The sequence below is a fragment of the Rhinoderma darwinii genome, unplaced genomic scaffold (assembly GCF_050947455.1).
Source record: "Rhinoderma darwinii isolate aRhiDar2 unplaced genomic scaffold, aRhiDar2.hap1 Scaffold_516, whole genome shotgun sequence".
Lineage (NCBI taxonomy): Eukaryota > Metazoa > Chordata > Amphibia > Anura > Rhinodermatidae > Rhinoderma > Rhinoderma darwinii.
This window is the reverse complement of record NW_027464064.1, coordinates 91,486-118,300: the sequence shown is the minus strand read 5'-3', so window position 1 is coordinate 118,300 and position 26,815 is coordinate 91,486. Positions and strand designations below refer to the sequence as shown.

Below are 26,815 nucleotides of genomic sequence, written 5' to 3'. Positions count from 1 at the left end.
ACCGTCTTATATAAAGTTCAGACGGAACTTTGCACGTGTCATAGTGGAGCCCTCAGGATTCCAGAGCCAGCTTTCTGACATCATAATGGGGCCTCAGAGATAAAAGCCTGGGCCCAGGCAGTGTTGGTCAGTGCTGCTCAGCAGGCAGCACTGGACTGGACTGGATTACAGCTGATACAAGGTGTGAAGGAACAAGGGGTGGCTGTGGGCATGCACTTGCTGCCGCTGCCAGTGTTTATCTGCATGGCAGCAGGGCATTTGGGCGTTGCCAGGAAGGCGTTTTTATGTAGATTCCTCCTCTTTCAGCACTGCATTGTGGTGCAAGCAAAAGAAGCAAATCCTGTCTGGCTTCCTCTCCGGCCTTTATTCACCTCCCGTGTAGCTGTGAGTGTGTGAGCCTGCAGGGCCCCATGGAATTGCCTAGAAGTAGGCTGAATCGCTGCAAGGGCTGAACAGCAGTATCGGGCAGGCTCGGGCAACGCGCGGCCCGTTCGGGTTATCGCTTCTCGGCCTTTTGGCTAAGATCAAGTGTAGTATCTGTTCTTATCAGTTTAATATCTGATACGTCCCCTATCTGGGGACCATATATTAAATGGATTTTTAGAACAGGGAGATGGAAATAGAGCTTGCTCTGTCCACTCCACGCATTGACCTGGTATTGCAGTATTTCCAGGACCGGTGCACCCTTTCCTTATGTGTTGACTAAAAGCAGATTCCAAAAGTGTTTTTTGTCTTTGCTATTGTTTCTGTCTTTCTGAAGGGATCTCCCCTTTTAATCCCATTATTTCAACACCTGTTGGACAATGCATGAGTAATAATGAGCTCATTGATTAAATGCAATTAATGAATAGATTGCCACCTCTTGTTGTGTGTCGTCTGTGTTTCTGTGTTTCCGGCATTTCACATTGGAACACCTCATTCACCTTCCTTGTCTTCTCTCCGCCCTCCCTTTTAGGTAAGTTAAAGAGCTGCACCTGAGCCAGCCACTGATTGATTGATTGATTGATTGATTGATTGATTGATTGATTGATTGATTGATTGATTGATGCAGCACAACAGTCAAATAGTGGAGTGGAGTAGGGGAACAGCAAACAGCCAATAAAGCAGCCCGCCCGCTCGCCTGCCCGCCACAATGGACCTACCTGTGTACACTAGATGGATGTGATGGAATGTACTGTCGTCCCTACATTTCAAGAAGAAGTAAGAATTGCAGTTGCAACAAAGCCTTGCTTGCCTACAAAGAGAGCAGCAATTTGGATTTGTTACTATGTTACCTAGAAGAATAACAAACTGTGCAAGGATGGAGGTTGTAGGAGCAAGGAGAAGTTGTCTGTAAAGTTGGTGGATGCCTATTTTCCATTTTGCAGTCCCTTGTCTCCCTCTTGTGGCCTCCTGGAGGCAACTAGCTGTGCAAAAAAAAGACAGCCTGGCGGCCGGCTGTTGCAGTGTTGCCCTCTCAGGCAACACTGAGTGACTGACTGAGCCTCACCGTCTTATATAAAGTTCAGACGGAACTTTGCACGTGTCATAGTGGAGCCCTCAGGATTCCAGAGCCAGCTTTCTGACATCATAATGGGGCCTCAGAGATAAAAGCCTGGGCCCAGGCAGTGTTGGTCAGTGCTGCTCAGCAGGCAGCACTGGACTGGACTGGATTACAGCTGATACAAGGTGTGAAGGAACAAGGGGTGGCTGTGGGCATGCACTTGCTGCCGCTGCCAGTGTTTATCTGCATGGCAGCAGGGCATTTGGGCGTTGCCAGGAAGGCGTTTTTATGTAGATTCCTCCTCTTTCAGCACTGCATTGTGGTGCAAGCAAAAGAAGCAAATCCTGTCTGGCTTCCTCTCCGGCCTTTATTCACCTCCCGTGTAGCTGTGAGTGTGTGAGCCTGCAGGGCCCCATGGAATTGCCTAGAAGTAGGCTGAATCGCTGCAAGGGCTGAACAGCAGTATCGGGCAGGCTCGGGCAACGCGCGGCCCGTTCGGGTTATCGCTTCTCGGCCTTTTGGCTAAGATCAAGTGTAGTATCTGTTCTTATCAGTTTAATATCTGATACGTCCCCTATCTGGGGACCATATATTAAATGGATTTTTAGAACAGGGAGATGGAAATAGAGCTTGCTCTGTCCACTCCACGCATTGACCTGGTATTGCAGTATTTCCAGGACCGGTGCACCCTTTCCTTATGTGTTGACTAAAAGCAGATTCCAAAAGTGTTTTTTGTCTTTGCTATTGTTTCTGTCTTTCTGAAGGGATCTCCCCTTTTAATCCCATTATTTCAACACCTGTTGGACAATGCATGAGTGATAATGAGCTCATTGATTAAATGCAATTAATGAATAGATTGCCACCTCTTGTTGTGTGTCGTCTGTGTTTCTGTGTTTCCGGCATTTCACATTGGAACACCTCATTCACCTTCCTTGTCTTCTCTCCGCCCTCCCTTTTAGGTAAGTTAAAGAGCTGCACCTGAGCCAGCCACTGATTGATTGATTGATTGATTGATTGATTGATTGATTGATTGATGCAGCACAACAGTCAAATAGTGGAGTGGAGTAGGGGAACAGCAAACAGCCAATAAAGCAGCCCGCCCGCTCGCCTGCCCGCCACAATGGACCTACCTGTGTACACTAGATGGATGTGATGGAATGTACTGTCGTCCCTACATTTCAAGAAGAAGTAAGAATTGCAGTTGCAACAAAGCCTTGCTTGCCTACAAAGAGAGCAGCAATTTGGATTTGTTACTATGTTACCTAGAAGAATAACAAACTGTGCAAGGATGGAGGTTGTAGGAGCAAGGAGAAGTTGTCTGTAAAGTTGGTGGATGCCTATTTTCCATTTTGCAGTCCCTTGTCTCCCTCTTGTGGCCTCCTGGAGGCAACTAGCTGTGCAAAAAAAAGACAGCCTGGCGGCCGGCTGTTGCAGTGTTGCCCTCTCAGGCAACACTGAGTGACTGACTGAGCCTCACCGTCTTATATAAAGTTCAGACGGAACTTTGCACGTGTCATAGTGGAGCCCTCAGGATTCCAGAGCCAGCTTTCTGACATCATAATGGGGCCTCAGAGATAAAAGCCTGGGCCCAGGCAGTGTTGGTCAGTGCTGCTCAGCAGGCAGCACTGGACTGGACTGGATTACAGCTGATACAAGGTGTGAAGGAACAAGGGGTGGCTGTGGGCATGCACTTGCTGCCGCTGCCAGTGTTTATCTGCATGGCAGCAGGGCATTTGGGCGTTGCCAGGAAGGCGTTTTTATGTAGATTCCTCCTCTTTCAGTACTGCATTGTGGTGCAAGCAAAAGAAGCAAATCCTGTCTGGCTTCCTCTCCGGCCTTTATTCACCTCCCGTGTAGCTGTGAGTGTGTGAGCCTGCAGGGCCCCATGGAATTGCCTAGAAGTAGGCTGAATCGCTGCAAGGGCTGAACAGCAGTATCGGGCAGGCTCGGGCAACGCGCGGCCCGTTCGGGTTATCGCTTCTCGGCCTTTTGGCTAAGATCAAGTGTAGTATCTGTTCTTATCAGTTTAATATCTGATACGTCCCCTATCTGGGGACCATATATTAAATGGATTTTTAGAACAGGGAGATGGAAATAGAGCTTGCTCTGTCCACTCCACGCATTGACCTGGTATTGCAGTATTTCCAGGACCGGTGCACCCTTTCCTTATGTGTTGACTAAAAGCAGATTCCAAAAGTGTTTTTTGTCTTTGCTATTGTTTCTGTCTTTCTGAAGGGATCTCCCCTTTTAATCCCATTATTTCAACACCTGTTGGACAATGCATGAGTGATAATGAGCTCATTGATTAAATGCAATTAATGAATAGATTGCCACCTCTTGTTGTGTGTCGTCTGTGTTTCTGTGTTTCCGGCATTTCACATTGGAACACCTCATTCACCTTCCTTGTCTTCTCTCCGCCCTCCCTTTTAGGTAAGTTAAAGAGCTGCACCTGAGCCAGCCACTGATTGATTGATTGATTGATTGATTGATTGATTGATTGATTGATTGATGCAGCACAACAGTCAAATAGTGGAGTGGAGTAGGGGAACAGCAAACAGCCAATAAAGCAGCCCGCCCGCTCGCCTGCCCGCCACAATGGACCTACCTGTGTACACTAGATGGATGTGATGGAATGTACTGTCGTCCCTACATTTCAAGAAGAAGTAAGAATTGCAGTTGCAACAAAGCCTTGCTTGCCTACAAAGAGAGCAGCAATTTGGATTTGTTACTATGTTACCTAGAAGAATAACAAACTGTGCAAGGATGGAGGTTGTAGGAGCAAGGAGAAGTTGTCTGTAAAGTTGGTGGATGCCTATTTTCCATTTTGCAGTCCCTTGTCTCCCTCTTGTGGCCTCCTGGAGGCAACTAGCTGTGCAAAAAAAAGACAGCCTGGCGGCCGGCTGTTGCAGTGTTGCCCTCTCAGGCAACACTGAGTGACTGACTGAGCCTCACCGTCTTATATAAAGTTCAGACGGAACTTTGCACGTGTCATAGTGGAGCCCTCAGGATTCCAGAGCCAGCTTTCTGACATCATAATGGGGCCTCAGAGATAAAAGCCTGGGCCCAGGCAGTGTTGGTCAGTGCTGCTCAGCAGGCAGCACTGGACTGGACTGGATTACAGCTGATACAAGGTGTGAAGGAACAAGGGGTGGCTGTGGGCATGCACTTGCTGCCGCTGCCAGTGTTTATCTGCATGGCAGCAGGGCATTTGGGCGTTGCCAGGAAGGCGTTTTTATGTAGATTCCTCCTCTTTCAGCACTGCATTGTGGTGCAAGCAAAAGAAGCAAATCCTGTCTGGCTTCCTCTCCGGCCTTTATTCACCTCCCGTGTAGCTGTGAGTGTGTGAGCCTGCAGGGCCCCATGGAATTGCCTAGAAGTAGGCTGAATCGCTGCAAGGGCTGAACAGCAGTATCGGGCAGGCTCGGGCAACGCGCGGCCCGTTCGGGTTATCGCTTCTCGGCCTTTTGGCTAAGATCAAGTGTAGTATCTGTTCTTATCAGTTTAATATCTGATACGTCCCCTATCTGGGGACCATATATTAAATGGATTTTTAGAACAGGGAGATGGAAATAGAGCTTGCTCTGTCCACTCCACGCATTGACCTGGTATTGCAGTATTTCCAGGACCGGTGCACCCTTTCCTTATGTGTTGACTAAAAGCAGATTCCAAAAGTGTTTCTTGTCTTTGCTATTGTTTCTGTCTTTCTGAAGGGATCTCCCCTTTTAATCCCATTATTTCAACACCTGTTGGACAATGCATGAGTGATAATGAGCTCATTGATTAAATGCAATTAATGAATAGATTGCCACCTCTTGTTGTGTGTCGTCTGTGTTTCTGTGTTTCCGGCATTTCACATTGGAACACCTCATTCACCTTCCTTGTCTTCTCTCCGCCCTCCCTTTTAGGTAAGTTAAAGAGCTGCACCTGAGCCAGCCACTGATTGATTGATTGATTGATTGATTGATTGATTGATTGATTGATTGATGCAGCACAACAGTCAAATAGTGGAGTGGAGTAGGGGAACAGCAAACAGCCAATAAAGCAGCCCGCCCGCTCGCCTGCCCGCCACAATGGACCTACCTGTGTACACTAGATGGATGTGATGGAATGTACTGTCGTCCCTACATTTCAAGAAGAAGTAAGAATTGCAGTTGCAACAAAGCCTTGCTTGCCTACAAAGAGAGCAGCAATTTGGATTTGTTACTATGTTACCTAGAAGAATAACAAACTGTGCAAGGATGGAGGTTGTAGGAGCAAGGAGAAGTTGTCTGTAAAGTTGGTGGATGCCTATTTTCCATTTTGCAGTCCCTTGTCTCCCTCTTGTGGCCTCCTGGAGGCAACTAGCTGTGCAAAAAAAAGACAGCCTGGCGGCCGGCTGTTGCAGTGTTGCCCTCTCAGGCAACACTGAGTGACTGACTGAGCCTCACCGTCTTATATAAAGTTCAGACGGAACTTTGCACGTGTCATAGTGGAGCCCTCAGGATTCCAGAGCCAGCTTTCTGACATCATAATGGGGCCTCAGAGATAAAAGCCTGGGCCCAGGCAGTGTTGGTCAGTGCTGCTCAGCAGGCAGCACTGGACTGGACTGGATTACAGCTGATACAAGGTGTGAAGGAACAAGGGGTGGCTGTGGGCATGCACTTGCTGCCGCTGCCAGTGTTTATCTGCATGGCAGCAGGGCATTTGGGCGTTGCCAGGAAGGCGTTTTTATGTAGATTCCTCCTCTTTCAGCACTGCATTGTGGTGCAAGCAAAAGAAGCAAATCCTGTCTGGCTTCCTCTCCGGCCTTTATTCACCTCCCGTGTAGCTGTGAGTGTGTGAGCCTGCAGGGCCCCATGGAATTGCCTAGAAGTAGGCTGAATCGCTGCAAGGGCTGAACAGCAGTATCGGGCAGGCTCGGGCAACGCGCGGCCCGTTCGGGTTATCGCTTCTCGGCCTTTTGGCTAAGATCAAGTGTAGTATCTGTTCTTATCAGTTTAATATCTGATACGTCCCCTATCTGGGGACCATATATTAAATGGATTTTTAGAACAGGGAGATGGAAATAGAGCTTGCTCTGTCCACTCCACGCATTGACCTGGTATTGCAGTATTTCCAGGACCGGTGCACCCTTTCCTTATGTGTTGACTAAAAGCAGATTCCAAAAGTGTTTTTTGTCTTTGCTATTGTTTCTGTCTTTCTGAAGGGATCTCCCCTTTTAATCCCATTATTTCAACACCTGTTGGACAATGCATGAGTGATAATGAGCTCATTGATTAAATGCAATTAATGAATAGATTGCCACCTCTTGTTGTGTGTCGTCTGTGTTTCTGTGTTTCCGGCATTTCACATTGGAACACCTCATTCACCTTCCTTGTCTTCTCTCCGCCCTCCCTTTTAGGTAAGTTAAAGAGCTGCACCTGAGCCAGCCACTGATTGATTGATTGATTGATTGATTGATTGATTGATTGATTGATTGATTGATTGATGCAGCACAACAGTCAAATAGTGGAGTGGAGTAGGGGAACAGCAAACAGCCAATAAAGCAGCCCGCCCGCTCGCCTGCCCGCCACAATGGACCTACCTGTGTACACTAGATGGATGTGATGGAATGTACTGTCGTCCCTACATTTCAAGAAGAAGTAAGAATTGCAGTTGCAACAAAGCCTTGCTTGCCTACAAAGAGAGCAGCAATTTGGATTTGTTACTATGTTACCTAGAAGAATAACAAACTGTGCAAGGATGGAGGTTGTAGGAGCAAGGAGAAGTTGTCTGTAAAGTTGGTGGATGCCTATTTTCCATTTTGCAGTCCCTTGTCTCCCTCTTGTGGCCTCCTGGAGGCAACTAGCTGTGCAAAAAAAAGACAGCCTGGCGGCCGGCTGTTGCAGTGTTGCCCTCTCAGGCAACACTGAGTGACTGACTGAGCCTCACCGTCTTATATAAAGTTCAGACGGAACTTTGCACGTGTCATAGTGGAGCCCTCAGGATTCCAGAGCCAGCTTTCTGACATCATAATGGGGCCTCAGAGATAAAAGCCTGGGCCCAGGCAGTGTTGGTCAGTGCTGCTCAGCAGGCAGCACTGGACTGGACTGGATTACAGCTGATACAAGGTGTGAAGGAACAAGGGGTGGCTGTGGGCATGCACTTGCTGCCGCTGCCAGTGTTTATCTGCATGGCAGCAGGGCATTTGGGCGTTGCCAGGAAGGCGTTTTTATGTAGATTCCTCCTCTTTCAGCACTGCATTGTGGTGCAAGCAAAAGAAGCAAATCCTGTCTGGCTTCCTCTCCGGCCTTTATTCACCTCCCGTGTAGCTGTGAGTGTGTGAGCCTGCAGGGCCCCATGGAATTGCCTAGAAGTAGGCTGAATCGCTGCAAGGGCTGAACAGCAGTATCGGGCAGGCTCGGGCAACGCGCGGCCCGTTCGGGTTATCGCTTCTCGGCCTTTTGGCTAAGATCAAGTGTAGTATCTGTTCTTATCAGTTTAATATCTGATACGTCCCCTATCTGGGGACCATATATTAAATGGATTTTTAGAACAGGGAGATGGAAATAGAGCTTGCTCTGTCCACTCCACGCATTGACCTGGTATTGCAGTATTTCCAGGACCGGTGCACCCTTTCCTTATGTGTTGACTAAAAGCAGATTCCAAAAGTGTTTTTTGTCTTTGCTATTGTTTCTGTCTTTCTGAAGGGATCTCCCCTTTTAATCCCATTATTTCAACACCTGTTGGACAATGCATGAGTGATAATGAGCTCATTGATTAAATGCAATTAATGAATAGATTGCCACCTCTTGTTGTGTGTCGTCTGTGTTTCTGTGTTTCCGGCATTTCACATTGGAACACCTCATTCACCTTCCTTGTCTTCTCTCCGCCCTCCCTTTTAGGTAAGTTAAAGAGCTGCACCTGAGCCAGCCACTGATTGATTGATTGATTGATTGATGCAGCACAACAGTCAAATAGTGGAGTGGAGTAGGGGAACAGCAAACAGCCAATAAAGCAGCCCGCCCGCTCGCCTGCCCGCCACAATGGACCTACCTGTGTACACTAGATGGATGTGATGGAATGTACTGTCGTCCCTACATTTCAAGAAGAAGTAAGAATTGCAGTTGCAACAAAGCCTTGCTTGCCTACAAAGAGAGCAGCAATTTGGATTTGTTACTATGTTACCTAGAAGAATAACAAACTGTGCAAGGATGGAGGTTGTAGGAGCAAGGAGAAGTTGTCTGTAAAGTTGGTGGATGCCTATTTTCCATTTTGCAGTCCCTTGTCTCCCTCTTGTGGCCTCCTGGAGGCAACTAGCTGTGCAAAAAAAAGACAGCCTGGCGGCCGGCTGTTGCAGTGTTGCCCTCTCAGGCAACACTGAGTGACTGACTGAGCCTCACCGTCTTATATAAAGTTCAGACGGAACTTTGCACGTGTCATAGTGGAGCCCTCAGGATTCCAGAGCCAGCTTTCTGACATCATAATGGGGCCTCAGAGATAAAAGCCTGGGCCCAGGCAGTGTTGGTCAGTGCTGCTCAGCAGGCAGCACTGGACTGGACTGGATTACAGCTGATACAAGGTGTGAAGGAACAAGGGGTGGCTGTGGGCATGCACTTGCTGCCGCTGCCAGTGTTTATCTGCATGGCAGCAGGGCATTTGGGCGTTGCCAGGAAGGCGTTTTTATGTAGATTCCTCCTCTTTCAGCACTGCATTGTGGTGCAAGCAAAAGAAGCAAATCCTGTCTGGCTTCCTCTCCGGCCTTTATTCACCTCCCGTGTAGCTGTGAGTGTGTGAGCCTGCAGGGCCCCATGGAATTGCCTAGAAGTAGGCTGAATCGCTGCAAGGGCTGAACAGCAGTATCGGGCAGGCTCGGGCAACGCGCGGCCCGTTCGGGTTATCGCTTCTCGGCCTTTTGGCTAAGATCAAGTGTAGTATCTGTTCTTATCAGTTTAATATCTGATACGTCCCCTATCTGGGGACCATATATTAAATGGATTTTTAGAACAGGGAGATGGAAATAGAGCTTGCTCTGTCCACTCCACGCATTGACCTGGTATTGCAGTATTTCCAGGACCGGTGCACCCTTTCCTTATGTGTTGACTAAAAGCAGATTCCAAAAGTGTTTTTTGTCTTTGCTATTGTTTCTGTCTTTCTGAAGGGATCTCCCCTTTTAATCCCATTATTTCAACACCTGTTGGACAATGCATGAGTGATAATGAGCTCATTGATTAAATGCAATTAATGAATAGATTGCCACCTCTTGTTGTGTGTCGTCTGTGTTTCTGTGTTTCCGGCATTTCACATTGGAACACCTCATTCACCTTCCTTGTCTTCTCTCCGCCCTCCCTTTTAGGTAAGTTAAAGAGCTGCACCTGAGCCAGCCACTGATTGATTGATTGATTGATTGATTGATTGATTGATTGATTGATGATTGATTGATGCAGCACAACAGTCAAATAGTGGAGTGGAGTAGGGGAACAGCAAACAGCCAATAAAGCAGCCCGCCCGCTCGCCTGCCCGCCACAATGGACCTACCTGTGTACACTAGATGGATGTGATGGAATGTACTGTCGTCCCTACATTTCAAGAAGAAGTAAGAATTGCAGTTGCAACAAAGCCTTGCTTGCCTACAAAGAGAGCAGCAATTTGGATTTGTTACTATGTTACCTAGAAGAATAACAAACTGTGCAAGGATGGAGGTTGTAGGAGCAAGGAGAAGTTGTCTGTAAAGTTGGTGGATGCCTATTTTCCATTTTGCAGTCCCTTGTCTCCCTCTTGTGGCCTCCTGGAGGCAACTAGCTGTGCAAAAAAAAGACAGCCTGGCGGCCGGCTGTTGCAGTGTTGCCCTATCAGGCAACACTGAGTGACTGACTGAGCCTCACCGTCTTATATAAAGTTCAGACGGAACTTTGCACGTGTCATAGTGGAGCCCTCAGGATTCCAGAGCCAGCTTTCTGACATCATAATGGGGCCTCAGAGATAAAAGCCTGGGCCCAGGCAGTGTTGGTCAGTGCTGCTCAGCAGGCAGCACTGGACTGGACTGGATTACAGCTGATACAAGGTGTGAAGGAACAAGGGGTGGCTGTGGGCATGCACTTGCTGCCGCTGCCAGTGTTTATCTGCATGGCAGCAGGGCATTTGGGCGTTGCCAGGAAGGCGTTTTTATGTAGATTCCTCCTCTTTCAGCACTGCATTGTGGTGCAAGCAAAAGAAGCAAATCCTGTCTGGCTTCCTCTCCGGCCTTTATTCACCTCCCGTGTAGCTGTGAGTGTGTGAGCCTGCAGGGCCCCATGGAATTGCCTAGAAGTAGGCTGAATCGCTGCAAGGGCTGAACAGCAGTATCGGGCAGGCTCGGGCAACGCGCGGCCCGTTCGGGTTATCGCTTCTCGGCCTTTTGGCTAAGATCAAGTGTAGTATCTGTTCTTATCAGTTTAATATCTGATACGTCCCCTATCTGGGGACCATATATTAAATGGATTTTTAGAACAGGGAGATGGAAATAGAGCTTGCTCTGTCCACTCCACGCATTGACCTGGTATTGCAGTATTTCCAGGACCGGTGCACCCTTTCCTTATGTGTTGACTAAAAGCAGATTCCAAAAGTGTTTTTTGTCTTTGCTATTGTTTCTGTCTTTCTGAAGGGATCTCCCCTTTTAATCCCATTATTTCAACACCTGTTGGACAATGCATGAGTGATAATGAGCTCATTGATTAAATGCAATTAATGAATAGATTGCCACCTCTTGTTGTGTGTCGTCTGTGTTTCTGTGTTTCCGGCATTTCACATTGGAACACCTCATTCACCTTCCTTGTCTTCTCTCCGCCCTCCCTTTTAGGTAAGTTAAAGAGCTGCACCTGAGCCAGCCACTGATTGATTGATTGATTGATTGATTGATTGATTGATTGATTGATGCAGCACAACAGTCAAATAGTGGAGTGGAGTAGGGGAACAGCAAACAGCCAATAAAGCAGCCCGCCCGCTCGCCTGCCCGCCACAATGGACCTACCTGTGTACACTAGATGGATGTGATGGAATGTACTGTCGTCCCTACATTTCAAGAAGAAGTAAGAATTGCAGTTGCAACAAAGCCTTGCTTGCCTACAAAGAGAGCAGCAATTTGGATTTGTTACTATGTTACCTAGAAGAATAACAAACTGTGCAAGGATGGAGGTTGTAGGAGCAAGGAGAAGTTGTCTGTAAAGTTGGTGGATGCCTATTTTCCATTTTGCAGTCCCTTGTCTCCCTCTTGTGGCCTCCTGGAGGCAACTAGCTGTGCAAAAAAAAGACAGCCTGGCGGCCGGCTGTTGCAGTGTTGCCCTCTCAGGCAACACTGAGTGACTGACTGAGCCTCACCGTCTTATATAAAGTTCAGACGGAACTTTGCACGTGTCATAGTGGAGCCCTCAGGATTCCAGAGCCAGCTTTCTGACATCATAATGGGGCCTCAGAGATAAAAGCCTGGGCCCAGGCAGTGTTGGTCAGTGCTGCTCAGCAGGCAGCACTGGACTGGACTGGATTACAGCTGATACAAGGTGTGAAGGAACAAGGGGTGGCTGTGGGCATGCACTTGCTGCCGCTGCCAGTGTTTATCTGCATGGCAGCAGGGCATTTGGGCGTTGCCAGGAAGGCGTTTTTATGTAGATTCCTCCTCTTTCAGCACTGCATTGTGGTGCAAGCAAAAGAAGCAAATCCTGTCTGGCTTCCTCTCCGGCCTTTATTCACCTCCCGTGTAGCTGTGAGTGTGTGAGCCTGCAGGGCCCCATGGAATTGCCTAGAAGTAGGCTGAATCGCTGCAAGGGCTGAACAGCAGTATCGGGCAGGCTCGGGCAACGCGCGGCCCGTTCGGGTTATCGCTTCTCGGCCTTTTGGCTAAGATCAAGTGTAGTATCTGTTCTTATCAGTTTAATATCTGATACGTCCCCTATCTGGGGACCATATATTAAATGGATTTTTAGAACAGGGAGATGGAAATAGAGCTTGCTCTGTCCACTCCACGCATTGACCTGGTATTGCAGTATTTCCAGGACCGGTGCACCCTTTCCTTATGTGTTGACTAAAAGCAGATTCCAAAAGTGTTTTTTGTCTTTGCTATTGTTTCTGTCTTTCTGAAGGGATCTCCCCTTTTAATCCCATTATTTCAACACCTGTTGGACAATGCATGAGTGATAATGAGCTCATTGATTAAATGCAATTAATGAATAGATTGCCACCTCTTGTTGTGTGTCGTCTGTGTTTCTGTGTTTCCGGCATTTCACATTGGAACACCTCATTCACCTTCCTTGTCTTCTCTCCGCCCTCCCTTTTAGGTAAGTTAAAGAGCTGCACCTGAGCCAGCCACTGATTGATTGATTGATTGATTGATTGATTGATTGATTGATTGATTGATTGATTGATTGATTGATTGATTGATGCAGCACAACAGTCAAATAGTGGAGTGGAGTAGGGGAACAGCAAACAGCCAATAAAGCAGCCCGCCCGCTCGCCTGCCCGCCACAATGGACCTACCTGTGTACACTAGATGGATGTGATGGAATGTACTGTCGTCCCTACATTTCAAGAAGAAGTAAGAATTGCAGTTGCAACAAAGCCTTGCTTGCCTACAAAGAGAGCAGCAATTTGGATTTGTTACTATGTTACCTAGAAGAATAACAAACTGTGCAAGGATGGAGGTTGTAGGAGCAAGGAGAAGTTGTCTGTAAAGTTGGTGGATGCCTATTTTCCATTTTGCAGTCCCTTGTCTCCCTCTTGTGGCCTCCTGGAGGCAACTAGCTGTGCAAAAAAAAGACAGCCTGGCGGCCGGCTGTTGCAGTGTTGCCCTCTCAGGCAACACTGAGTGACTGACTGAGCCTCACCGTCTTATATAAAGTTCAGACGGAACTTTGCACGTGTCATAGTGGAGCCCTCAGGATTCCAGAGCCAGCTTTCTGACATCATAATGGGGCCTCAGAGATAAAAGCCTGGGCCCAGGCAGTGTTGGTCAGTGCTGCTCAGCAGGCAGCACTGGACTGGACTGGATTACAGCTGATACAAGGTGTGAAGGAACAAGGGGTGGCTGTGGGCATGCACTTGCTGCCGCTGCCAGTGTTTATCTGCATGGCAGCAGGGCATTTGGGCGTTGCCAGGAAGGCGTTTTTATGTAGATTCCTCCTCTTTCAGCACTGCATTGTGGTGCAAGCAAAAGAAGCAAATCCTGTCTGGCTTCCTCTCCGGCCTTTATTCACCTCCCGTGTAGCTGTGAGTGTGTGAGCCTGCAGGGCCCCATGGAATTGCCTAGAAGTAGGCTGAATCGATGCAAGGGCTGAACAGCAGTATCGGGCAGGCTCGGGCAACGCGCGGCCCGTTCGGGTTATCGCTTCTCGGCCTTTTGCCTAAGATCAAGTGTAGTATCTGTTCTTATCAGTTTAATATCTGATACGTCCCCTATCTGGGGACCATATATTAAATGGATTTTTAGAACAGGGAGATGGAAATAGAGCTTGCTCTGTCCACTCCACGCATTGACCTGGTATTGCAGTATTTCCAGGACCGGTGCACCCTTTCCTTATGTGTTGACTAAAAGCAGATTCCAAAAGTGTTTTTTGTCTTTGCTATTGTTTCTGTCTTTCTGAAGGGATCTCCCCTTTTAATCCCATTATTTCAACACCTGTTGGACAATGCATGAGTGATAATGAGCTCATTGATTAAATGCAATTAATGAATAGATTGCCACCTCTTGTTGTGTGTCGTCTGTGTTTCTGTGTTTCCGGCATTTCACATTGGAACACCTCATTCACCTTCCTTGTCTTCTCTCCGCCCTCCCTTTTAGGTAAGTTAAAGAGCTGCACCTGAGCCAGCCACTGATTGATTGATTGATTGATTGATTGATTGATTGATTGATTGATTGATGCAGCACAACAGTCAAATAGTGGAGTGGAGTAGGGGAACAGCAAACAGCCAATAAAGCAGCCCGCCCGCTCGCCTGCCCGCCACAATGGACCTACCTGTGTACACTAGATGGATGTGATGGAATGTACTGTCGTCCCTACATTTCAAGAAGAAGTAAGAATTGCAGTTGCAACAAAGCCTTGCTTGCCTACAAAGAGAGCAGCAATTTGGATTTGTTACTATGTTACCTAGAAGAATAACAAACTGTGCAAGGATGGAGGTTGTAGGAGCAAGGAGAAGTTGTCTGTAAAGTTGGTGGATGCCTATTTTCCATTTTGCAGTCCCTTGTCTCCCTCTTGTGGCCTCCTGGAGGCAACTAGCTGTGCAAAAAAAAGACAGCCTGGCGGCCGGCTGTTGCAGTGTTGCCCTCTCAGGCAACACTGAGTGACTGACTGAGCCTCACCGTCTTATATAAAGTTCAGACGGAACTTTGCACGTGTCATAGTGGAGCCCTCAGGATTCCAGAGCCAGCTTTCTGACATCATAATGGGGCCTCAGAGATAAAAGCCTGGGCCCAGGCAGTGTTGGTCAGTGCTGCTCAGCAGGCAGCACTGGACTGGACTGGATTACAGCTGATACAAGGTGTGAAGGAACAAGGGGTGGCTGTGGGCATGCACTTGCTGCCGCTGCCAGTGTTTATCTGCATGGCAGCAGGGCATTTGGGCGTTGCCAGGAAGGCGTTTTTATGTAGATTCCTCCTCTTTCAGCACTGCATTGTGGTGCAAGCAAAAGAAGCAAATCCTGTCTGGCTTCCTCTCCGGCCTTTATTCACCTCCCGTGTAGCTGTGAGTGTGTGAGCCTGCAGGGCCCCATGGAATTGCCTAGAAGTAGGCTGAATCGCTGCAAGGGCTGAACAGCAGTATCGGGCAGGCTCGGGCAACGCGCGGCCCGTTCGGGTTATCGCTTCTCGGCCTTTTGGCTAAGATCAAGTGTAGTATCTGTTCTTATCAGTTTAATATCTGATACGTCCCCTATCTGGGGACCATATATTAAATGGATTTTTAGAACAGGGAGATGGAAATAGAGCTTGCTCTGTCCACTCCACGCATTGACCTGGTATTGCAGTATTTCCAGGACCGGTGCACCCTTTCCTTATGTGTTGACTAAAAGCAGATTCCAAAAGTGTTTTTTGTCTTTGCTATTGTTTCTGTCTTTCTGAAGGGATCTCCCCTTTTAATCCCATTATTTCAACACCTGTTGGACAATGCATGAGTGATAATGAGCTCATTGATTAAATGCAATTAATGAATAGATTGCCACCTCTTGTTGTGTGTCGTCTGTGTTTCTGTGTTTCCGGCATTTCACATTGGAACACCTCATTCACCTTCCTTGTCTTCTCTCCGCCCTCCCTTTTAGGTAAGTTAAAGAGCTGCACCTGAGCCAGCCACTGATTGATTGATTGATTGATTGATTGATTGATTGATTGATTGATGCAGCACAACAGTCAAATAGTGGAGTGGAGTAGGGGAACAGCAAACAGCCAATAAAGCAGCCCGCCCGCTCGCCTGCCCGCCACAATGGACCTACCTGTGTACACTAGATGGATGTGATGGAATGTACTGTCGTCCCTACATTTCAAGAAGAAGTAAGAATTGCAGTTGCAACAAAGCCTTGCTTGCCTACAAAGAGAGCAGCAATTTGGATTTGTTACTATGTTACCTAGAAGAATAACAAACTGTGCAAGGATGGAGGTTGTAGGAGCAAGGAGAAGTTGTCTGTAAAGTTGGTGGATGCCTATTTTCCATTTTGCAGTCCCTTGTCTCCCTCTTGTGGCCTCCTGGAGGCAACTAGCTGTGCAAAAAAAAGACAGCCTGGCGGCCGGCTGTTGCAGTGTTGCCCTCTCAGGCAACACTGAGTGACTGACTGAGCCTCACCGTCTTATATAAAGTTCAGACGGAACTTTGCACGTGTCATAGTGGAGCCCTCAGGATTCCAGAGCCAGCTTTCTGACATCATAATGGGGCCTCAGAGATAAAAGCCTAGGCCCAGGCAGTGTTGGTCAGTGCTGCTCAGCAGGCAGCACTGGACTGGACTGGATTACAGCTGATACAAGGTGTGAAGGAACAAGGGGTGGCTGTGGGCATGCACTTGCTGCCGCTGCCAGTGTTTATCTGCATGGCAGCAGGGCATTTGGGCGTTGCCAGGAAGGCGTTTTTATGTAGATTCCTCCTCTTTCAGCACTGCATTGTGGTGCAAGCAAAAGAAGCAAATCCTGTCTGGCTTCCTCTCCGGCCTTTATTCACCTCCCGTGTAGCTGTGAGTGTGTGAGCCTGCAGGGCCCCATGGAATTGCCTAGAAGTAGGCTGAATCGCTGCAAGGGCTGAACAGCAGTATCGGGCAGGCTCGGGCAACGCGCGGCCCGTTCGGGTTATCGCTTCTCGGCCTTTTGGCTAAGATCAAGTGTAGTATCTGTTCTTATCAGTTTAATATCTGATACGTCCCCTATCTGGGGACCATATATTAAATGGATTTTTAGAACAGGGAGATGGAAATAGAGCTTGCTCTGTCCACTCCACACATTGACCTGGTATTGCAGTATTTCCAGGACCGGTGCACCCTTTCCTTATGTGTTGACTAAAAGCAGATTCCAAAAGTGTTTTTTGTCTTTGCTATTGTTTCTGTCTTTCTGAAGGGATCTCCCCTTTTAATCCCATTATTTCAACACCTGTTGGACAATGCATGAGTGATAATGAGCTCATTGATTAAATGCAATTAATGAATAGATTGCCACCTCTTGTTGTGTGTCGTCTGTGTTTCTGTGTTTCCGGCATTTCACATTGGAACACCTCATTCACCTTCCTTGTCTTCTCTCCGCCCTCCCTTTTAGGTAAGTTAAAGAGCTGCACCTGAGCCAGCCACTGATTGATTGATTGATTGATTGATTGATTGATTGATTGATTGATTGATGCAGCACAACAGTCAAATAGTGGAGTGGAGTAGGGGAACAGCAAACAGCCAATAAAGCAGCCCGCCCGCTCGCCTGCCCGCCACAATGGACCTACCTGTGTACACTAGATGGATGTGATGGAATGTACTGTCGTCCCTACATTTCAAGAAGAAGTAAGAATTGCAGTTGCAACAAAGCCTTGCTTGCCTACAAAGAGAGCAGCAATTTGGATTTGTTACTATGTTACCTAGAAGAATAACAAACTGTGCAAGGATGGAGGTTGTAGGAGCAAGGAGAAGTTGTCTGTAAAGTTGGTGGATGCCTATTTTCCATTTTGCAGTCCCTTGTCTCCCTCTTGTGGCCTCCTGGAGGCAACTAGCTGTGCAAAAAAAAGACAGCCTGGCGGCCGGCTGTTGCAGTGTTGCCCTCTCAGGCAACACTGAGTGACTGACTGAGCCTCACCGTCTTATATAAAGTTCAGACGGAACTTTGCACGTGTCATAGTGGAGCCCTCAGGATTCCAGAGCCAGCTTTCTGACATCATAATGGGGCCTCAGAGATAAAAGCCTGGGCCCAGGCAGTGTTGGTCAGTGCTGCTCAGCAGGCAGCACTGGACTGGACTGGATTACAGCTGATACAAGGTGTGAAGGAACAAGGGGTGGCTGTGGGCATGCACTTGCTGCCGCTGCCAGTGTTTATCTGCATGGCAGCAGGGCATTTGGGCGTTGCCAGGAAGGCGTTTTTATGTAGATTCCTCCTCTTTCAGCACTGCATTGTGGTGCAAGCAAAAGAAGCAAATCCTGTCTGGCTTCCTCTCCGGCCTTTATTCACCTCCCGTGTAGCTGTGAGTGTGTGAGCCTGCAGGGCCCCATGGAATTGCCTAGAAGTAGGCTGAATCGCTGCAAGGGCTGAACAGCAGTATCGGGCAGGCTCGGGCAACGCGCGGCCCGTTCGGGTTATCGCTTCTCGGCCTTTTGGCTAAGATCAAGTGTAGTATCTGTTCTTATCAGTTTAATATCTGATACGTCCCCTATCTGGGGACCATATATTAAATGGATTTTTAGAACAGGGAGATGGAAATAGAGCTTGCTCTGTCCACTCCACGCATTGACCTGGTATTGCAGTATTTCCAGGACCGGTGCACCCTTTCCTTATGTGTTGACTAAAAGCAGATTCCAAAAGTGTTTTTTGTCTTTGCTATTGTTTCTGTCTTTCTGAAGGGATCTCCCCTTTTAATCCCATTATTTCAACACCTGTTGGACAATGCATGAGTGATAATGAGCTCATTGATTAAATGCAATTAATGAATAGATTGCCACCTCTTGTTGTGTGTCGTCTGTGTTTCTGTGTTTCCGGCATTTCACATTGGAACACCTCATTCACCTTCCTTGTCTTCTCTCCGCCCTCCCTTTTAGGTAAGTTAAAGAGCTGCACCTGAGCCAGCCACTGATTGATTGATTGATTGATTGATTGATTGATTGATTGATTGATGCAGCACAACAGTCAAATAGTGGAGTGGAGTAGGGGAACAGCAAACAGCCAATAAAGCAGCCCGCCCGCTCGCCTGCCCGCCACAATGGACCTACCTGTGTACACTAGATGGATGTGATGGAATGTACTGTCGTCCCTACATTTCAAGAAGAAGTAAGAATTGCAGTTGCAACAAAGCCTTGCTTGCCTACAAAGAGAGCAGCAATTTGGATTTGTTACTATGTTACCTAGAAGAATAACAAACTGTGCAAGGATGGAGGTTGTAGGAGCAAGGAGAAGTTGTCTGTAAAGTTGGTGGATGCCTATTTTCCATTTTGCAGTCCCTTGTCTCCCTCTTGTGGCCTCCTGGAGGCAACTAGCTGTGCAAAAAAAAGACAGCCTGGCGGCCGGCTGTTGCAGTGTTGCCCTCTCAGGCAACACTGAGTGACTGACTGAGCCTCACCGTCTTATATAAAGTTCAGACGGAACTTTGCACGTGTCATAGTGGAGCCCTCAGGATTCCAGAGCCAGCTTTCTGACATCATAATGGGGCCTCAGAGATAAAAGCCTGGGCCCAGGCAGTGTTGGTCAGTGCTGCTCAGCAGGCAGCACTGGACTGGACTGGATTACAGCTGATACAAGGTGTGAAGGAACAAGGGGTGGCTGTGGGCATGCACTTGCTGCCGCTGCCAGTGTTTATCTGCATGGCAGCAGGGCATTTGGGCGTTGCCAGGAAGGCGTTTTTATGTAGATTCCTCCTCTTTCAGCACTGCATTGTGGTGCAAGCAAAAGAAGCAAATCCTGTCTGGCTTCCTCTCCGGCCTTTATTCACCTCCCGTGTAGCTGTGAGTGTGTGAGCCTGCAGGGCCCCATGGAATTGCCTAGAAGTAGGCTGAATCGCTGCAAGGGCTGAACAGCAGTATCGGGCAGGCTCGGGCAACGCGCGGCCCGTTCGGGTTATCGCTTCTCGGCCTTTTGGCTAAGATCAAGTGTAGTATCTGTTCTTATCAGTTTAATATCTGATACGTCCCCTATCTGGGGACCATATATTAAATGGATTTTTAGAACAGGGAGATGGAAATAGAGCTTGCTCTGTCCACTCCACGCATTGACCTGGTATTGCAGTATTTCCAGGACCGGTGCACCCTTTCCTTATGTGTTGACTAAAAGCAGATTCCAAAAGTGTTTTTTGTCTTTGCTATTGTTTCTGTCTTTCTGAAGGGATCTCCCCTTTTAATCCCATTATTTCAACACCTGTTGGACAATGCATGAGTGATAATGAGCTCATTGATTAAATGCAATTAATGAATAGATTGCCACCTCTTGTTGTGTGTCGTCTGTGTTTCTGTGTTTCCGGCATTTCACATTGGAACACCTCATTCACCTTCCTTGTCTTCTCTCCGCCCTCCCTTTTAGGTAAGTTAAAGAGCTGCACCTGAGCCAGCCACTTGATTGATTGATTGATTGATTGATTGATTGATTGATTGATTGATGCAGCACAACAGTCAAATAGTGGAGTGGAGTAGGGGAACAGCAAACAGCCAATAAAGCAGCCCGCCCGCTCGCCTGCCCGCCACAATGGACCTACCTGTGTACACTAGATGGATGTGATGGAATGTACTGTCGTCCCTACATTTCAAGAAGAAGTAAGAATTGCAGTTGCAACAAAGCCTTGCTTGCCTACAAAGAGAGCAGCAATTTGGATTTGTTACTATGTTACCTAGAAGAATAACAAACTGTGCAAGGATGGAGGTTGTAGGAGCAAGGAGAAGTTGTCTGTAAAGTTGGTGGATGCCTATTTTCCATTTTGCAGTCCCTTGTCTCCCTCTTGTGGCCTCCTGGAGGCAACTAGCTGTGCAAAAAAAAGACAGCCTGGCGGCCGGCTGTTGCAGTGTTGCCCTCTCAGGCAACACTGAGTGACTGACTGAGCCTCACCGTCTTATATAAAGTTCAGACGGAACTTTGCACGTGTCATAGTGGAGCCCTCAGGATTCCAGAGCCAGCTTTCTGACATCATAATGGGGCCTCAGAGATAAAAGCCTGGGCCCAGGCAGTGTTGGTCAGTGCTGCTCAGCAGGCAGCACTGGACTGGACTGGATTACAGCTGATACAAGGTGTGAAGGAACAAGGGGTGGCTGTGGGCATGCACTTGCTGCCGCTGCCAGTGTTTATCTGCATGGCAGCAGGGCATTTGGGCGTTGCCAGGAAGGCGTTTTTATGTAGATTCCTCCTCTTTCAGCACTGCATTGTGGTGCAAGCAAAAGAAGCAAATCCTGTCTGGCTTCCTCTCCGGCCTTTATTCACCTCCCGTGTAGCTGTGAGTGTGTGAGCCTGCAGGGCCCCATGGAATTGCCTAGAAGTAGGCTGAATCGCTGCAAGGGCTGAACAGCAGTATCGGGCAGGCTCGGGCAACGCGCGGCCCGTTCGGGTTATCGCTTCTCGGCCTTTTGGCTAAGATCAAGTGTAGTATCTGTTCTTATCAGTTTAATATCTGATACGTCCCCTATCTGGGGACCATATATTAAATGGATTTTTAGAACAGGGAGATGGAAATAGAGCTTGCTCTGTCCACTCCACGCATTGACCTGGTATTGCAGTATTTCCAGGACCGGTGCACCCTTTCCTTATGTGTTGACTAAAAGCAGATTCCAAAAGTGTTTTTTGTCTTTGCTATTGTTTCTGTCTTTCTGAAGGGATCTCCCCTTTTAATCCCATTATTTCAACACCTGTTGGACAATGCATGAGTGATAATGAGCTCATTGATTAAATGCAATTAATGAATAGATTGCCACCTCTTGTTGTGTGTCGTCTGTGTTTCTGTGTTTCCGGCATTTCACATTGGAACACCTCATTCACCTTCCTTGTCTTCTCTCCGCCCTCCCTTTTAGGTAAGTTAAAGAGCTGCACCTGAGCCAGCCACTGATTGATTGATTGATTGATTGATTGATTGATTGATTGATGCAGCACAACAGTCAAATAGTGGAGTGGAGTAGGGGAACAGCAAACAGCCAATAAAGCAGCCCGCCCGCTCGCCTAACCGCCACAATGGACCTACCTGTGTACACTAGATGGATGTGATGGAATGTACTGTCGTCCCTACATTTCAAGAAGAAGTAAGAATTGCAGTTGCAACAAAGCCTTGCTTGCCTACAAAGAGAGCAGCAATTTGGATTTGTTACTATGTTACCTAGAAGAATAACAAACTGTGCAAGGATGGAGGTTGTAGGAGCAAGGAGAAGTTGTCTGTAAAGTTGGTGGATGCCTATTTTCCATTTTGCAGTCCCTTGTCTCCCTCTTGTGGCCTCCTGGAGGCAACTAGCTGTGCAAAAAAAAGACAGCCTGGCGGCCGGCTGTTGCAGTGTTGCCCTCTCAGGCAACACTGAGTGACTGACTGAGCCTCACCGTCTTATATAAAGTTCAGACGGAACTTTGCACGTGTCATAGTGGAGCCCTCAGGATTCCAGAGCCAGCTTTCTGACATCATAATGGGGCCTCAGAGATAAAAGCCTGGGCCCAGGCAGTGTTGGTCAGTGCTGCTCAGCAGGCAGCACTGGACTGGACTGGATTACAGCTGATACAAGGAGTGAAGGAACAAGGGGTGGCTGTGGGCATGCACTTGCTGCCGCTGCCAGTGTTTATCTGCATGGCAGCAGGGCATTTGGGTGTTGCCAGGAAGGCGTTTTTATGTAGATTCCTCCTCTTTCAGCACTGCATTGTGGTGCAAGCAAAAGAAGCAAATCCTGTCTGGCTTCCTCTCCGGCCTTTATTCACCTCCCGTGTAGCTGTGAGTGTGTGAGCCTGCAGGGCCCCATGGAATTGCCTAGAAGTAGGCTGAATCGCTGCAAGGGCTGAACAGCAGTATCGGGCAGGCTCGGGCAACGCGCGGCCCGTTCGGGTTATCGCTTCTCGGCCTTTTGGCTAAGATCAAGTGTAGTATCTGTTCTTATCAGTTTAATATCTGATACGTCCCCTATCTGGGGACCATATATTAAATGGATTTTTAGAACAGGGAGATGGAAATAGAGCTTGCTCTGTCCACTCCACGCATTGACCTGGTATTGCAGTATTTCCAGGACCGGTGCACCCTTTCCTTATGTGTTGACTAAAAGCAGATTCCAAAAGTGTTTTTTGTCTTTGCTATTGTTTCTGTCTTTCTGAAGGGATCTCCCCTTTTAATCCCATTATTTCAACACCTGTTGGACAATGCATGAGTGATAATGAGCTCATTGATTAAATGCAATTAATGAATAGATTGCCACCTCTTGTTGTGTGTCGTCTGTGTTTCTGTGTTTCCGGCATTTCACATTGGAACACCTCATTCACCTTCCTTGTCTTCTCTCCGCCCTCCCTTTTAGGTAAGTTAAAGAGCTGCACCTGAGCCAGCCACTGATTGATTGATTGATTGATTGATTGATTGATTGATTGATTGATTGATTGATTGATTGATGCAGCACAACAGTCAAATAGTGGAGTGGAGTAGGGGAACAGCAAACAGCCAATAAAGCAGCCCGCCCGCTCGCCTGCCCGCCACAATGGACCTACCTGTGTACACTAGATGGATGTGATGGAATGTACTGTCGTCCCTACATTTCAAGAAGAAGTAAGAATTGCAGTTGCAACAAAGCCTTGCTTGCCTACAAAGAGAGCAGCAATTTGGATTTGTTACTATGTTACCTAGAAGAATAACAAACTGTGCAAGGATGGAGGTTGTAGGAGCAAGGAGAAGTTGTCTGTAAAGTTGGTGGATGCCTATTTTCCATTTTGCAGTCCCTTGTCTCCCTCTTGTGGCCTCATGGAGGCAACTAGCTGTGCAAAAAAAAGACAGCCTGGCGGCCGGCTGTTGCAGTGTTGCCCTCTCAGGCAACACTGAGTGACTGACTGAGCCTCACCGTCTTATATAAAGTTCAGACGGAACTTTGCACGTGTCATAGTGGAGCCCTCAGGATTCCAGAGCCAGCTTTCTGACATCATAATGGGGCCTCAGAGATAAAAGCCTGGGCCCAGGCAGTGTTGGTCAGTGCTGCTCAGCAGGCAGCACTGGACTGGACTGGATTACAGCTGATACAAGGTGTGAAGGAACAAGGGGTGGCTGTGGGCATGCACTTGCTGCCGCTGCCAGTGTTTATCTGCATGGCAGCAGGGCATTTGGGCGTTGCCAGGAAGGCGTTTTTATGTAGATTCCTCCTCTTTCAGCACTGCATTGTGGTGCAAGCAAAAGAAGCAAATCCTGTCTGGCTTCCTCTCCGGCCTTTATTCACCTCCCGTGTAGCTGTGAGTGTGTGAGCCTGCAGGGCCCCATGGAATTGCCTAGAAGTAGGCTGAATCGCTGCAAGGGCTGAACAGCAGTATCGGGCAGGCTCGGGCAACGCGCGGCCCGTTCGGGTTATCGCTTCTCGGCCTTTTGGCTAAGATCAAGTGTAGTATCTGTTCTTATCAGTTTAATATCTGATACGTCCCCTATCTGGGGACCATATATTAAATGGATTTTTAGAACAGGGAGATGGAAATAGAGCTTGCTCTGTCCACTCCACGCATTGACCTGGTATTGCAGTATTTCCAGGACCGGTGCACCCTTTCCTTATGTGTTGACTAAAAGCAGATTCCAAAAGTGTTTTTTGTCTTTGCTATTGTTTCTGTCTTTCTGAAGGGATCTCCCCTTTTAATCCCATTATTTCAACACCTGTTGGACAATGCATGAGTGATAATGAGCTCATTGATTAAATGCAATTAATGAATAGATTGCCACCTCTTGTTGTGTGTCGTCTGTGTTTCTGTGTTTCCGGCATTTCACATTGGAACACCTCATTCACCTTCCTTGTCTTCTCTCCGCCCTCCCTTTTAGGTAAGTTAAAGAGCTGCACCTGAGCCAGCCACTGATTGATTGATTGATTGATTGATTGATTGATTGATTGATTGATTGATTGATTGATTGATTGATTGATGCAGCACAACAGTCAAATAGTGGAGTGGAGTAGGGGAACAGCAAACAGCCAATAAAGCAGCCCGCCCGCTCGCCTGCCCGCCACAATGGACCTACCTGTGTACACTAGATGGATGTGATGGAATGTACTGTCGTCCCTACATTTCAAGAAGAAGTAAGAATTGCAGTTGCAACAAAGCCTTGCTTGCCTACAAAGAGAGCAGCAATTTGGATTTGTTACTATGTTACCTAGAAGAATAACAAACTGTGCAAGGATGGAGGTTGTAGGAGCAAGGAGAAGTTGTCTGTAAAGTTGGTGGATGCCTATTTTCCATTTTGCAGTCCCTTGTCTCCCTCTTGTGGCCTCCTGGAGGCAACTAGCTGTGCAAAAAAAAGACAGCCTGGCGGCCGGCTGTTGCAGTGTTGCCCTCTCAGGCAACACTGAGTGACTGACTGAGCCTCACCGTCTTATATAAAGTTCAGACGGAACTTTGCACGTGTCATAGTGGAGCCCTCAGGATTCCAGAGCCAGCTTTCTGACATCATAATGGGGCCTCAGAGATAAAAGCCTGGGCCCAGGCAGTGTTGGTCAGTGCTGCTCAGCAGGCAGCACTGGACTGGACTGGATTACAGCTGATACAAGGTGTGAAGGAACAAGGGGTGGCTGTGGGCATGCACTTGCTGCCGCTGCCAGTGTTTATCTGCATGGCAGCAGGGCATTTGGGCGTTGCCAGGAAGGCGTTTTTATGTAGATTCCTCCTCTTTCAGCACTGCATTGTGGTGCAAGCAAAAGAAGCAAATCCTGTCTGGCTTCCTCTCCGGCCTTTATTCACCTCCCGTGTAGCTGTGAGTGTGTGAGCCTGCAGGGCCCCATGGAATTGCCTAGAAGTAGGCTGAATCGCTGCAAGGGCTGAACAGCAGTATCGGGCAGGCTCGGGCAACGCGCGGCCCGTTCGGGTTATCGCTTCTCGGCCTTTTGGCTAAGATCAAGTGTAGTATCTGTTCTTATCAGTTTAATATCTGATACGTCCCCTATCTGGGGACCATATATTAAATGGATTTTTAGAACAGGGAGATGGAAATAGAGCTTGCTCTGTCCACTCCACGCATTGACCTGGTATTGCAGTATTTCCAGGACCGGTGCACCCTTTCCTTATGTGTTGACTAAAAGCAGATTCCAAAAGTGTTTTTTGTCTTTGCTATTGTTTCTGTCTTTCTGAAGGGATCTCCCCTTTTAATCCCATTATTTCAACACCTGTTGGACAATGCATGAGTGATAATGAGCTCATTGATTAAATGCAATTAATGAATAGATTGCCACCTCTTGTTGTGTGTCGTCTGTGTTTCTGTGTTTCCGGCATTTCACATTGGAACACCTCATTCACCTTCCTTGTCTTCTCTCCGCCCTCCCTTTTAGGTAAGTTAAAGAGCTGCACCTGAGCCAGCCACTGATTGATTGATTGATTGATTGATTGATTGATTGATTGATTGATTGATGCAGCACAACAGTCAAATAGTGGAGTGGAGTAGGGGAACAGCAAACAGCCAATAAAGCAGCCCGCCCGCTCGCCTGCCCGCCACAATGGACCTACCTGTGTACACTAGATGGATGTGATGGAATGTACTGTCGTCCCTACATTTCAAGAAGAAGTAAGAATTGCAGTTGCAACAAAGCCTTGCTTGCCTACAAAGAGAGCAGCAATTTGGATTTGTTACTATGTTACCTAGAAGAATAACAAACTGTGCAAGGATGGAGGTTGTAGGAGCAAGGAGAAGTTGTCTGTAAAGTTGGTGGATGCCTATTTTCCATTTTGCAGTCCCTTGTCTCCCTCTTGTGGCCTCCTGGAGGCAACTAGCTGTGCAAAAAAAAGACAGCCTGGCGGCCGGCTGTTGCAGTGTTGCCCTCTCAGGCAACACTGAGTGACTGACTGAGCCTCACCGTCTTATATAAAGTTCAGACGGAACTTTGCACGTGTCATAGTGGAGCCCTCAGGATTCCAGAGCCAGCTTTCTGACATCATAATGGGGCCTCAGAGATAAAAGCCTGGGCCCAGGCAGTGTTGGTCAGTGCTGCTCAGCAGGCAGCACTGGACTGGACTGGATTACAGCTGATACAAGGTGTGAAGGAACAAGGGGTGGCTGTGGGCATGCACTTGCTGCCGCTGCCAGT

General features: G+C 47.9%; 18 non-coding genes across 18 annotated transcripts; all 18 read left to right on the top strand.

Moving 5' to 3' along the window:
• The first annotated feature begins 498 nt into the window (after positions 1-498).
• On the top strand, positions 499-689 carry LOC142721138 (U2 spliceosomal RNA). Its single transcript, XR_012873892.1, has one exon. It is a non-coding gene; the product is annotated as a U2 spliceosomal RNA (small nuclear RNA).
• A 1,296-nt stretch (positions 690-1,985) lies between these two features.
• LOC142721137 (U2 spliceosomal RNA) lies at positions 1,986-2,176 on the top strand. Its single transcript, XR_012873891.1, has one exon. It is a non-coding gene; the product is annotated as a U2 spliceosomal RNA (small nuclear RNA).
• Positions 2,177-3,456: 1,280 nt separating this feature from the next.
• On the top strand, positions 3,457-3,647 carry LOC142721136 (U2 spliceosomal RNA). The gene has a single exon (XR_012873890.1). It is a non-coding gene; the product is annotated as a U2 spliceosomal RNA (small nuclear RNA).
• Positions 3,648-4,931: 1,284 nt separating this feature from the next.
• Positions 4,932-5,122, top strand: LOC142721135 (U2 spliceosomal RNA). Its single transcript, XR_012873889.1, has one exon. It is a non-coding gene; the product is annotated as a U2 spliceosomal RNA (small nuclear RNA).
• Positions 5,123-6,406: 1,284 nt separating this feature from the next.
• Positions 6,407-6,597, top strand: LOC142721134 (U2 spliceosomal RNA). The gene has a single exon (XR_012873888.1). It is a non-coding gene; the product is annotated as a U2 spliceosomal RNA (small nuclear RNA).
• Positions 6,598-7,889: 1,292 nt separating this feature from the next.
• On the top strand, positions 7,890-8,080 carry LOC142721133 (U2 spliceosomal RNA). The gene has a single exon (XR_012873887.1). It is a non-coding gene; the product is annotated as a U2 spliceosomal RNA (small nuclear RNA).
• A 1,260-nt stretch (positions 8,081-9,340) lies between these two features.
• On the top strand, positions 9,341-9,531 carry LOC142721132 (U2 spliceosomal RNA). Its single transcript, XR_012873885.1, has one exon. It is a non-coding gene; the product is annotated as a U2 spliceosomal RNA (small nuclear RNA).
• Positions 9,532-10,822: 1,291 nt separating this feature from the next.
• On the top strand, positions 10,823-11,013 carry LOC142721131 (U2 spliceosomal RNA). The gene has a single exon (XR_012873884.1). It is a non-coding gene; the product is annotated as a U2 spliceosomal RNA (small nuclear RNA).
• A 1,280-nt stretch (positions 11,014-12,293) lies between these two features.
• Positions 12,294-12,484, top strand: LOC142721129 (U2 spliceosomal RNA). Its single transcript, XR_012873882.1, has one exon. It is a non-coding gene; the product is annotated as a U2 spliceosomal RNA (small nuclear RNA).
• Positions 12,485-13,792: 1,308 nt separating this feature from the next.
• Positions 13,793-13,983, top strand: LOC142721295 (U2 spliceosomal RNA). The gene has a single exon (XR_012874047.1). It is a non-coding gene; the product is annotated as a U2 spliceosomal RNA (small nuclear RNA).
• Positions 13,984-15,267: 1,284 nt separating this feature from the next.
• On the top strand, positions 15,268-15,458 carry LOC142721127 (U2 spliceosomal RNA). Its single transcript, XR_012873881.1, has one exon. It is a non-coding gene; the product is annotated as a U2 spliceosomal RNA (small nuclear RNA).
• A 1,280-nt stretch (positions 15,459-16,738) lies between these two features.
• Positions 16,739-16,929, top strand: LOC142721283 (U2 spliceosomal RNA). Its single transcript, XR_012874035.1, has one exon. It is a non-coding gene; the product is annotated as a U2 spliceosomal RNA (small nuclear RNA).
• A 1,284-nt stretch (positions 16,930-18,213) lies between these two features.
• Positions 18,214-18,404, top strand: LOC142721126 (U2 spliceosomal RNA). Its single transcript, XR_012873880.1, has one exon. It is a non-coding gene; the product is annotated as a U2 spliceosomal RNA (small nuclear RNA).
• Positions 18,405-19,684: 1,280 nt separating this feature from the next.
• LOC142721125 (U2 spliceosomal RNA) lies at positions 19,685-19,875 on the top strand. Its single transcript, XR_012873879.1, has one exon. It is a non-coding gene; the product is annotated as a U2 spliceosomal RNA (small nuclear RNA).
• Positions 19,876-21,156: 1,281 nt separating this feature from the next.
• LOC142721124 (U2 spliceosomal RNA) lies at positions 21,157-21,347 on the top strand. The gene has a single exon (XR_012873878.1). It is a non-coding gene; the product is annotated as a U2 spliceosomal RNA (small nuclear RNA).
• Positions 21,348-22,623: 1,276 nt separating this feature from the next.
• Positions 22,624-22,814, top strand: LOC142721123 (U2 spliceosomal RNA). The gene has a single exon (XR_012873877.1). It is a non-coding gene; the product is annotated as a U2 spliceosomal RNA (small nuclear RNA).
• Positions 22,815-24,110: 1,296 nt separating this feature from the next.
• LOC142721122 (U2 spliceosomal RNA) lies at positions 24,111-24,301 on the top strand. Its single transcript, XR_012873876.1, has one exon. It is a non-coding gene; the product is annotated as a U2 spliceosomal RNA (small nuclear RNA).
• Positions 24,302-25,605: 1,304 nt separating this feature from the next.
• LOC142721121 (U2 spliceosomal RNA) lies at positions 25,606-25,796 on the top strand. Its single transcript, XR_012873874.1, has one exon. It is a non-coding gene; the product is annotated as a U2 spliceosomal RNA (small nuclear RNA).
• The last annotated feature ends 1,019 nt before the right edge of the window (positions 25,797-26,815 follow it).